Source organism: Geotrypetes seraphini, chromosome 3 (assembly GCF_902459505.1).
Source record: "Geotrypetes seraphini chromosome 3, aGeoSer1.1, whole genome shotgun sequence".
Lineage (NCBI taxonomy): Eukaryota > Metazoa > Chordata > Amphibia > Gymnophiona > Dermophiidae > Geotrypetes > Geotrypetes seraphini.
The window spans coordinates 331,236,734-331,249,632 of record NC_047086.1 but is presented as its reverse complement, the minus strand read 5'-3'; the positions used below and the strand labels follow the sequence as shown (position 1 = coordinate 331,249,632).

At 43.1% G+C, this 12,899-nt stretch overlaps 1 protein-coding gene across 5 annotated transcripts in view; it reads right to left on the bottom strand.

The window, feature by feature from the left end:
- The window catches only part of VRK2 (VRK serine/threonine kinase 2), a 162,901-nt gene that overhangs the window by 117,449 nt on the left and 32,553 nt on the right, over positions 1-12,899 (bottom strand). The window lies entirely within an intron of this gene.

Sequence of the window (12,899 nt, the reverse complement as noted above, 5' to 3'; positions counted from 1 at the left end):
TTGGATATGCAAAGAGAAGGGCAGAGATGAGTTAAAGATGACCCTGGGATAGAGGGATAGGGAGAATGACAGCATTATCCACCGAAACAAGAACGTAGGGAGAGGAGAGACAGGTTTAGGAGGAAAGATAAGAAGTTCATTCATTCTTGACCATAACTTTAGATAACGGTGAGACATCCATGTAGCAATGTCAGACAGGCAGGCTGAGACTCAGACCTGGATTGTCACAGAAATTTCGGGCATAAAGAGGTAGATTTCCAAGTCCTCAGCATAGATATGGTACCGGAATTCATGGGAGGAGATCAGAGTGCCAAGAGAAGAAGTGTAAATGAAGAAAAGAATTCCCAGGACAGAGCCCTGAGGTATGCTGACCGATAGCGGAATGGCAACGGAGGAGGATCCTCCAGAAAATATGCTAAAAGAGCAAAGGGAATGGTAGAAATAAAACCATGAGATAATAGAACCCTGAAATCCAAGTAAGAACTGTGTATCAATGAGTAGGCGAGGATCTACAGCGTCAAATGCCGCAGATAAATCAAGGAGGATGAGAATGTAGTGGCCTTTGGATTTTGCCAGGAGCAGGTCATTGGAGACTCTAGCAAGGGCAGTTTCTGTAGAATGGAGAAGGCAAAAGCCTAATTGAAGAGGGTCAAGAATCGCTTGAGATGAAAGTCAAGACAACAGCGGTGAACAACACATTCAAGTAGCTTGGATAAGAAGGGAGGGAGTGTGACGGGGCGACAATTGGAAGGCTAGGTAGGGTCCAGCAAGGTTATTTTTTGAGGCATGGCATAACTACAGCATGTTTGAAGGGGTCAGGTACAGTTGCAGTAGAGAGGTATAGGTTGAGGATATGGCAGATAGTGGGGATGGGATCGGAGGAACACGTGGCGAGTTTGGAGGAGGAGATAAAATGTGCAGCTTCCTCCTCCATGATTTCAGAGACGGAAAAAAGGTAGGGGGGGATGCGAGATGAGTTGAGAGCGAGGATGTTGAAAAGGATGCGTTCAGGGAGGAGAAGGATTTGCTGAGGGGAAAGAGACAGTGTTGAATTGGGGCCGACTTGAAGGAAGGGGACTGTGTGTGTGAGGATGTTCGAGAAAGGTGATCTGCAGCCTTACAATTAGGGCCTCTGAATTTCATTTAGTTCTCTGTGGAACCCAAGAAGAATTGCAGGTTGCATAGCTTTTTTTTTTTTTCAAGAACTGTTGCTACAACAAGACAACAAGTCAATGCTGTCTACAACTCTGTTTGTTTAGAACCCCCTTTGTACTCTATAGATTACCAAAATAAAAATTGGTGAAAAACAGCCCTATTTATGGTGCACTATTACTTTATTCTTGGGGAAAATGTGCAAAAAAACCTCAACTTTAAAATGTCCATCTTTGAATAAGGATTGTATGAATTACCACTCAGACAGTGGTTATGTTCTGCAGGAATTTTTTTTCATCAGAATTCTTCCTAAAGTAACATTTTAGTGTGAAGGAATTTATAGAGATTCATAGAAGCTTTAATCACAGAAATCTGTCATGCACATAAGCTCTTCACCCCATAAACTGCACCGTTCCATTGGGTTTTTGCAATCCAAATGCATGACCTTGCATTTCTTAGCATTAAATTTTAGCTGCCAAATTTCAGACCATTCTTTAAGCTTCACTAGATCTTTCTTCATGTTATTCACATCATCCGGGATATCTACTCTATTGCAAATTTTGGTATCAACCACAAAGAGACAAATCTTATCTGACAGTCCTTCAGCAATATCACTTATAAAAATGTTAAAAAGAACAGGCCCAACAGAACAGAACTTTGAGGCACACCACTGGTAACATCCCTTTCCTCAGAGCAACCTTCACGGACCACTACACTCCGTCATCTTCCACTCAACCAGTTTCTGACCCAACCCGTCACTTTGGGGCCCAACCCTCAATTTATTTATTAGACGTCTGTGTGGAACACTGTCAAAGGCTTTGCTAAAATCTAAACACATCACATCTAGCGCATCCCCTCTATCCAAGTCTCTGGTCACCCAGTCAAAGAAATTGATCAGATTTGTCTGACAAAACCTACCTGTAATAAATCCATGTTGCCTTCGGTCCTATAATCCACCAGATTCCAGAAACTTCACCAAAACACATAAATAAATAAATTCTCTGCATTAAAAGTGTTTCCATTAATTTGCTCACCACAGAAGTCAGACTTACTGATCTGTAATTCCCTACTTTTTCTTTACTTCCACTTTTGTGTAGAGGGACCACATCCGCCCTTCTCCAGTACTCCGGTATAGAGAGTTGCGCGGGGACAGAAATCCCACCCGTCCCCACCCGTCCCCGCCAAAGTCCCACCCGTCCCCACCCGTCCCCGTGAGGAATCCCACCCGTCCCCACCCGTCCCCGTGAGGAATCCCTCCGTCCCCACCTGTCCCCGCGAGGAATCCCCTCCGACCCCACCCGTCCCCGCGAGGAATCCCCTCCATCCCCGCCCGTCCATATAAACTTCAGAAATAGTTATTTCATTTAATTATGCTACTGAATTAAAGGCTCTGGTAGAAACCATTTACAAATAAGCAAAAAGACTTTATTAATTTGAAAATATTAATTGGGAAGAATACATACTTTGCAAATGGGTTTCTACCAGAGCCTCTAATGTTTATAAATTTTTATCAACACAACTAATATACTACTTTATCCTGAAGCAAAATAAAAAAAAAGAAATATAATTCTTTTCCTACCTTTGTTGCCTGGTTTCTGCTTTCCTCATGTTCTCATTCAATTCCTTCCATCCACTGTCTCTCTTCCTTCTGCATCTTCCATTTGCTCTGTTACTGTGCCTCTCCCTTTCTTCCCCCTTCCAAATTGGTCTGGCACCCATCTTCTTCTCTCCGCTCCCCCCATAGTCTGGCATCTGTCTTCTTCCCTGCCAGCGTCTTCTCCCTACTCTCTCTTCCCCATTTCCTTTCAGCGTCCTTCTCCCCCCATCTTCCCCATGGCCTTTCAGCGTCCTTCTCCACCCCCCCGTCTTCCCCATGTCCTTTCAGCGTCCTTCTCCACCCCTTTGTCTTCCCCATATGCTTTCAGCATCCTTCTCCCCCCTCTGTCTTCCACAAGTGCTTTCAGAGTCCTTCCCCCCCCCCCCCCGCCCTTCCCATGGCCTTTCAGCATCCTTCTCCACCCCTTTATCTTCCCCATGTCCTTTCAGCGTCCTTCTCCACCCCTTTGTCTTCCCCATGTGCTTTCAGCATCCTTCTCCCCCCTCTGTCTTCCACAAGTGCTTTCAGAGTCCTTCCCCCCCCCCCCCGCCCTTCCCATGGCCTTTCAGCGTCCTTCTCCACCCCTTTGTATTCCCCCATGTGCTTTCAGCGTCCTTCTCCCCCCCCCTCCTTCTCTACCGCCCCGGGTGCAGCACAGCCGGCCAGGTCCCCTTACTTTTGTGGCACTTCCCCGACCGACTGACAACAGCCCCGGTCCGACAAACCTCCCTGCCCTTAACTGCGAATCTAAATTACCTTATTACAGCTGCTGTAAGAAGATAATTTAGATTCGCGGCTACAGGGCAGGGAGGATTGTCGGACCGGGGCTGTTGTCGGTCGGTCGGGGAAGTGCCACAAAAGTAAGGGGACCTGGCCGGCTGTGCTGCAACCGGGGCGGGGTGTGGCAGGGCGGACCGCCCCGTCCCTTGGTAGCCACTCGAACCGCGAGGCTACTCTCCTCCTTACCTGCACCCTGCAGCACAGAGCCAAACGGAAGTCTTCCCGACTCAGTCGCGCGGCTCTTCTCTCTACCTTCTCTGCTTGCAGCACAGAGCCGAACGGAAGTCTTCCCGACGTCAGCGCTGACGTCGGAGGGAGGGAGGGCTTTAAGCCCTCCCTCCCCTCCGACGTCAGCGCTGACGTCGGGAAGACTTCCGTTCGGCTCTGTGCTGCAAGCAGAGAAGGTAGAGAGAAGAGCCGCGCGACTGAGTACATCCAGCCCCGCAGGAACCCCGCGACTCTCGGAGGCGTCCCCACGGGATCCCCGCGACCCTAGGGGGCGTCCCCACGGGATCCCCGCGACCCTAGGGGCGTCCCCACGGGATTCCCGTGACCCAAAGGGGGAACCCATGGGATGCCCGCGGGTCCCGCGGGATTCCCGTCGTCCCCGTTCCCGTGCAGCTCTCTACTCCGGTACCACTCCTGACTCTAAATAAGCATTGAAGAGGTCAGTCAGCGGAGCCACCAGAACTTCCCTAAGTTCCTTCAACACCCTCAGATGTTCACCATCCAGCCCCATCGCTTTGTCTACCTTTAATTTAGCTAGCTCCTCACAAACACAACCCTTTGGAAATTGATCAGGGTCTACTATTTTTGCATTCCTATTCAGTTTTATCTTCTATGGTCCCGCTCTTGGTGCTTCAGCGGGAACAGAGAACATAAATATTTGTTAAGCAATTCAGCCTTTTCTTTATCAGCTTCTATATATTCCTCCCCTTCAATTTTAAATCTCACAATGCCACTTTTGCACTTCTTCCTATCACTAATATATCTTTAAAAAAATGTCATCTCCCCATTTTACTGTCAGCTATTTTTTCTTCCATTTGTATCTTTGTTTTCCTAACTTCTCAACCAGCTTCTCTTAACTTTTCCAGATATCTTTCCCTGTCTTCCTCTTTCTGTGATTTTTTTGTAGTTTATGAAAGCTAACGTCTTATTCCTTACCTTCTCAGCTACTACTTTTGAGAACCAAAGCAGTCTTCTTTTCTTCTTACTTTTACTTATTTGCCTCACAAAAAGGTCTGTTGTCCTTACAATAACTCCTTTCAGTTTTGCCCACTGAATTTCTACTCCTGCCAGATGTTCCCATCCAGAAAACAATTCCTTGACATAATCCCCCATTTGAACAAAGTTAGTTTTGTTTTTAAGTCTAGAGCCTTTACTTTTGAATGAGCTCTCTCTATACCAGTCTTAATATTAAACCAAACCATGCAGTGATCACTGGATGGCAGATGATCACCCACTGTAACATCAGAAACACTTTCCCCATTTGAAAGCACCAAGGTCGTACTTTTAGAGTAGTTACTGATGAATCAACATCTCAGGATAGATTAGATTGTGGGATTCCAAAGGGTTCGGCCTTATCGCAAATTTTGTTTAACATATTTTGAGTCGTTTTGCAAGACTAATTCAGGAATTAGGAATTAGTACATATATCTATGCAGATAACATTCTATTAGTCTATAGATTATCTCCTTTAACATTAGATTTGGGTCCTCTTTTAGATGGTCTAAAAAAGATAGAAGAATGGTTGGGTGAACATAAATTAGTATTAAATATATTAAAAAACAGTAGCATGCTGTATCTCAGGAGATAAGATTAGATCTTTCATTATATCATTATCATATAAAGATGGTAAATAGCTTTAAGTATCTGGGAATTATAACTGATTGTCATTTGCATTTTGAAGAGTAGGTCTTGTCTGTAGTTGCTAAAGGATGAGGCATTAAGACAGCTTAGAGCTATTCAAGATTTTCTGGATGTAAAATTGGTACATACAGTCAAACCTCGGTATACGAGTGTTTTGCAAGACGAGCAAAACATTTGTAAAATTTGTAACTCGTAAACCGAGCTTGACTCGCTATACGAGCATGTCCCAAAGTAAAACATCCCGCATCCCCCTCTCCATACCTTGCAATGCATGCTTTCTGATGCTCTTTCACTTCAGTTTTGCCTTTTAGGGTGTCCAACCTGCTGCCCCGTGTGGCCCGCTCGAGGGCAATGTGTTTGTTCCGTCTGCCGCCCTGGATGATTGCCTTCTTGCCGGCTCCCTCCTCCTTGCTGTGTTCGCTCTGGGCCACGGCGGCAGCTCCTGCATGCCTCCTGCGGCTGGCCCTGAGACGTTCCCTCTGACGTTGCAACGTCAGAGGGAGGGCTTCCGGGTCGGCCGCGGGGAGCACGTGGGAACTGCTGCCCGCCGCTTTGAATGAGCACTGCGGCAAGAAGGAGAAAGCCGGCATGAAGGTAGGCACCGCAGCACAGGGAGGGCTTCCGGATCGGCCGTGGGGTGAACATGGGAACTGTTGCCCGCAGCTTGGAACGAGCACTGCGGCATGAAGGTAGGCACCGCGACACAGTGAGGACTTCCGGGTCGGTCGTGGGGGGAACATGGGAACTGTTGCCCGCAGCTTGAAACGAGCACTGCGGCATGAAGGAGGAGAAAGCCGGCATGAATGTAAGCACTGAACGAAAAAGAAGTTAAAGATGCAAGGCCCCAGTGAGGTTGGTTGGCTGTGGAAAGAGCCCCAGTGCCCCAGTAATGTTATGTTTATGTCGGTCGCTGGCAGCAGTAGCAACGAATTGGCCGAGTCTCCATTACATCCTATGGGGAACTCTGCTTTGATAAATGAGCGTTTTGGTTTATGAGCATGCTCCTGGAACGGATCATGCTCGTAAATCAAGGTACCACTGTACTTTAATTCATGCTTTTGTACTATCTAAATTGGATTATGGTAATTTAGGGCTCCTTTTATGAAGGCGCGTTAGGGCTTTAACACGCGGAATAGCATGCGCTATCCGCTACCACCTCCTCTTGAGCAGGCGGTAGTTTTTCGGCTAGTGTGCGCGCTAAAAACGCTAGAGCACCTTCGTAAAAGGAGCTCCTAGTATATGCAGGAATAAAAGCAGGGCACTAGAAGTGATTACAAACAGTACAAAATGCTGCAATTTAGCTGTTAGGCCATACACATATTCGTGATCATGTGACTCCTTTGTATTTGAAAATTACACCAGTTACCAATGGAATTTAGGATCAAATTTAAGATTTTGATGTTAGCACATAGAAAAATATAACGGTTGTAACTCAAACAATGCTCTAATGGTGTTATTCTATGCGCCTAGGCATTTATTAAGATCTCTGAATGATAACAAAGTAGCTATTCTTCATATTTCAAAGGCTCAACTAGAAATTGTGCATTTTATTATATAGGCCCAATATTATGCAACAGTTTGCCTGTAGAATTGAGAAAGAAGGAATTTCAAAATTTCAAAAGACATTTAAAGGCACATTTTTTTCAACTGGCCTTTTCAAATTGATGAGATAAAATTCATAAATTTTTATAATTTATATATTTTATAATTTTTAAATTTGTATTAATTAATTTCATTTATTAATTAGGATATTATATATTAGAAATGTTCTTTTTTTCTCTTCTATTGAAATGGAGTTCTTTTCATAATTTGAATTGAGTTATATTGTAAACCATTTTGATCCTTTTTGGTTGTAAATGCGGTATATAAAGATTTTAATAAACATTATGCGTAGGTTCCATTACCAACTTGTAGACAATTTGTGGATCTCCCTACTTCTATTAGACCCTGCAATAGGAATACCCCAATCAACATCCGGCATGTTAAAATCACCTGTTTATAAAACTTCCCCTTTTTTAGATATATTCTGAACGTCTACTATATCTCTGTCCACTTCTTCCATCTATGAAGGAGGCCTATATATCACACCAAATTGATCCACAATGCCTCTTCTTTGCCCTGCAATTGCATGGCTTTAATATGATCTTTAACATATAATGCTACTCCCACTCATTTTCTTCCTACCGTCTTTTATGAACAGATTATAGCCTGGTATAACTACATCCCAATCACAGTTCTACGTGAACCATGTCTTTGTGATCGCCACTATATCCAACTCATCATCTCCCATCACAGCTTCTAAGAACTAGTATCTTGTTTCCCAGACTTCGAGCATTAGTATGTACTGCTTTCTAAACATACTACCCCCTCTGCTGTCCCCAGCCCTTCCCCACATTCATATTCATAAGCACATAAAAGTTATCATACTGGGACAGACTGAAGGTCCATCAAGCCCAGTATTCTGTTTCCACCAGTGGCCAATCCAAGTCACAAGTATCTGGCAAGATCCCAAAAGAATAACCGATTTTATGCCACTTATCCTAGAAATAAGCAGTGGATTTCCCAAAGTCCATCATAATTGTTTATGGACTTTTCTTTTAGGAAATTATCCAAACCTTTAAAAAACCCTGCGAAGCTAACTGATTTCACCACATTCTTGCAACAAATTCCAGGAGTTTAATTACATTGGACGTCCAAGTGGCAAATGAAATTTAATGTGGACAAATGCAAAGTGATGCACATTAGGAAGAATAACTTGAATCAGTTACCGGATGCTATGTTCCACCTTGGGGCTTAGCGCCCAAGAAAAGGATCTGGGTTTCATCGTAGACCAGGGCTGGTCAATTCTGGTCCTCGAAATCTACTTAGCAGGCCAGGTTTTCAGGATATCCACAATGAATATGAATGAGAGATTTGCCTGCACTGCCTTCTTGGCATGCAAATCTCTCTCATGCATGTTATTTTGGATATCCTGAAAACCTGAACTGGAATTGGACAGCTCTGTTGTAGACAATACGATGAAACCTTCCTCCCAATGTGTGGCAGCAGCCAAAAAAGGAGACAGGATGCTAGGAATAATTTAAAAATGGATGGTTAACAAGACTAAAAGTGTTATAATGCCCCTGTATTGCTCCATGGTGCGACCTCATCTGGAGTATTGCATTTGATTCTGGTTTCCTATCTCAAGAAAGATATAGTGGCGCTAGAAAAGGTTCAAAGAAGAGCGACCAAGATGATAAAGGGGATGGAACTCCTCTCGTATGAGGAAAGACTAAAATGGTTAGGGCTCTTCAGCTTGGAAAAGAGATGGCTGAGGGGAGATATGACTGAAGTCTACAAAATCCTGAGTGGAGTAGAACAGGTAGAAGTGGATCGATTTTTCATTTTGTCAAAATTGCAAAACTAAGGGACACTCGAAGTTACAGGGAAATACTTTTAAAAGCAATATGATAATTTTTTTACACTCAAAGAATAGTTACGCTCTGGAATGCATTGCCAGAGGTTGTTGTAAGAGCAGAGAGCGTAGCTGGTTTTAAGAAAGGTTTGGACAATTTCCTAGAGGAAAAGTCCATAGTCTATTATTGAGAAAGACATGGTGGAAGCCACTGCTTGCCTTGGATCGGTAGCATGGAATATTGTTACTCCTTGGTTTTTGGCCAGGTACTAGTGACCTGGATTGGCCACCATGAGAAAGGGCTACTGGGCTTGATGAACCATTGGTCTGACCCAGTAAGGCTACTGTTATGAGTAAAGTAATATTTTCTCTTTTTTTTTTTAATTTACTTCTTCATAGCTACACTGAATGCCCTCTAGTCCTAATATTTTTGGAAAGAGTAAACAAGTGATTCACATCTAACAGTTCCACTCCACTCAGTATTTTAAAGACATCTATCATATATCCCCTCAACCTTCTCTTCTCCATACTCCATCTCCTCCAGCAAATCTCCATTTCCACATCTTATTCACTATTGCCTCTTCCCCTACTTTCCTGAAGCCCTTTGCTGTCCATATAAGTTCTCTCCCAACACTGTTGCATGATACAGCTCTCTATGGTTCAAATGCAGCTAGTGCTGTGGCTTTCCTGCACTGCACAGTCCTGGTAGGATGTGATCAGTGCAGTGCTTAAAATCTTGAGCTGATCAACATCTCTGACTGGCTTTTGCCCAGATCAACATTTCTTATTGGCTTTAGCCCGGAGAAATTCTGTGGTGTTCCATAGCAAACACTATTATCACCTGTTCTATTTCATTTCTATATTTAGTCTTAAGGACGACCTCAGAATTAGCAAATTTCTGAGGATATAGTGGTATTTTTTTTCCTGAAATGACATCCATTAGTGAAAAAATACAGCATCATGGATAGCATGTGTAAAAAGGTCTCGAACAATTCAGTGAAGATCAAAATCTTCTGGATAGAAGATGATGGTTCTGAGAGTCTAGAATCCTGTCTAATTAAGAGTAGACTTTTTGAGAAATTAACACTAGGTTTTACAAAGTCGTAGGAGAGGTTTCTACTGCAGCCTGACAAGGTAACTGCTCCGATTCTCATAGAATTCCTTCAAGTGTCTGAGCAGTTACCTCACTGAACCACAGTATAAACCTCTACTGCGGCTTAACAAAAAGAGCCTCAAGTTGCTGCTAGATGTCTTATTAGGAGTTCTGTCTAATAGACAAGCTGGTGAATTTTCTAGTAAAAAAAGATTTATGGTCAATTACAACAACTTTGACACATTAGATCTTATTTGAATGTAAAACACTTGCAGTCCTGGCAATTCTTGATTACAACTTTTTTGCTTGGAATACCAGTTTATCAGATGTCCCATCTACAAGTTTAACAAAATGTGACAACAAAAATGATATTTAGGCATTCAAAATGAAAACTTCACTGGCTCCCTATTAAGGTGTGTTTAGAATTTAAGCTATTACTGTTTACATTTAAAATTTTGCAAGGCCAGCCCGATGCTCTGGACCCAAACACTGTAGGCGCCAATTGTGTGGGTCAGTGAGGGAGATCGGGCGTGCACACCGCTGGCACTTCTTAAAGCCCGGTTGTGGGGGCATGAAGGGAAACACGGCCTCCGCAAAATCAAAACCGGAGGCCTGGATGGCGACAACAGGCCCCGCTGGGGCCGGTTTCAAAAATCGAGAAAATCGAGAGATTTTTTTTTTTTTTTTAATTTGAAGAAAAAGAGAACCCGAAGAGGGAAAAAGAGAAAAAACGAGAAAAAAACGCGAGCGGGAAGACAAAAAGGATGTTTTCAACGGCCGTTGAAACCACATGCGACTTCTTCGCTCCGCGGAAACGAAGAAACTGGGGACCACGCACTCCTCCGTCGGGCGGGAAGGCACTCGCGCATGCGCGGTGCGGCCAACTAGAACTTTCTAGTTAAAAGTGTCCGTACCGGGGCTCCGTCGGTGACGTCACCCATGCGTTAAGAATATGCTGCCTGCTTGTCCTGGGATAAATGATATTTAGGGATTCAAAATGAAAACTTCACTGGCTCCCTATTAAGGTGTGTTCAGAATTTAAGCTATTACTGTTTACATTTAAAATTTTGCAAGGCCCTAATCTCAAATATATAGGAGATTGAGTGGTATGGCATGTTCCGTCACAAAGTCTCTGAACCAAGGATCAACAAAGTTTAGGTATCCTCTGTCAATGCCTTTAGATTGAAAACCTGGGAAAAGGCTATTGGCACCAAACTTTGGAATTCTTTTCCCTTAACTTTACATTTGCACAGAGATTATATGCAATTTAGGTGATCTTTGAAAACACTGCTTTTTAGGAAATATTCAGCACACAGCGGTGGGCAGAAGTAAGTCTGGATAATCAATGCTGGGCCATGCCCAGCCTGTTTGTTGTCTTAACTTTATCAATTTACTTTTAACTGGTTGGTGATCTGAATACCACCCTAAGAAATACCAGCTCCCCCCTCCCCCCAAGCTCTGTCCTTGAACTAACAGGACAGTGCTAATATTTGGCAGGACTGGCTGGTTAAGTGCTACTGAACAACAATAGGCAGGCAGACACAAGCGATTTAACTGAGCTGGAGGCTGTCCAGTCTGATTAAATGCTTTTGAGTATTAATGACATGGGGGTAAATTTTTCCCCGTCCCCACAGGAACTCATTTCCCGTCCTGTCCCCGCGAGTTCTTTTCCTGTCCCTGCCCCATTCCTGTAAGCTCCGTCCTCATCTGCACAAGCCTCAAACACTTTAAAATCATAAGTGTTCAAGGCTTAGTCAGTTACGGTAGAGCTTACAGGAATGGGGTGAGGACAGGGACAGCGACAAAACTCGAAGGAACGGGACAAGGAAATTGAGTTCCCGTGGGGATAGAGAAAATTTTGTCCTCGTGTCATCCTCTAGTTTAGGGGAAGAATATGGATGTACTTATCTGAGTATTTGTACTAAGTGCCTTAATGTATGGGTTTTGTGCGATTGCAATCCACTGAACCAATTATTATTTTGGTCAAGTGAGATATAAATATGCTATCAAATGATTAATTTCTGCACAATTCTAATCTAATCTAATCCTTAGGTTTGTATACCGCATCATCTCCACGTTCCTAGAGCTCGACGCGGTTTACAGTAGGAGAAATAGGAAGGAACTACAACAGAGGGTTAGAGGTAGAAGTGTGAAGAAAATTTAGAGGACTTGGGATGCCAAGATAGAAGAGTTTCCTTGATTCCTTTGTACAGATTTCACCCAGGAGTAAAGAGCAAAGTATGTTGCACAGGTCACCAAAACAAACTCATAATTTAATGCAATTTGAACGGTATTTTTAAGAGAGCAGAATGTGAAAAAATATATATATATGACTGGGAAGACTTTTATAATGTACTCTATTTCCAGATACAATTTTAACTGAGAACTGTTGACGAGGTGGCGATTCACAGAAATACAGTAATCAAATCAGGATTCAGGACTCTTCAAGAATTTCTAACAATATTTGCATTGCATAAAACCATTGGTTGTTTTATATGACAGATAGAGAACATTACAGTATCATTGTTATTTGTCTATACTTGGAGAAAACAAAACCAAACATTTTAGAAAGTCAGATCACAAATATAAGTCTAATAAACTGTTAGATATGCACATCTACTGCTCTAAATTCTACAGGCCCAATGAAGATAAAAATCTGGTGTCAGACAGGGCACAGTACAAGCGTCTGAACCCTAATAGTCCAGTAAGTTTGGCTGATTCAGGGCATGCATGTACACAATGGAGTCAGCACAGCAAGAATTCTCTCTAGATGTGGCCCTAGGGAAAAAGTTATGACATTGAGATAGATAGGAACTACTCCCCATGGGATACATGGCCTATTTGAACATAAATATCTTACCACACTACTAGAATTCTTTCAAAACAAGATTTAAATAGCACCACAGCCTTATACTCTAAGTGTATGAAAGAAGCTTCATTCAATTCAGCAAATAAATCTGAAAAAAAGATTTACTGTATATAGCTAACCATACATCTATATGTAAAAACTGTAA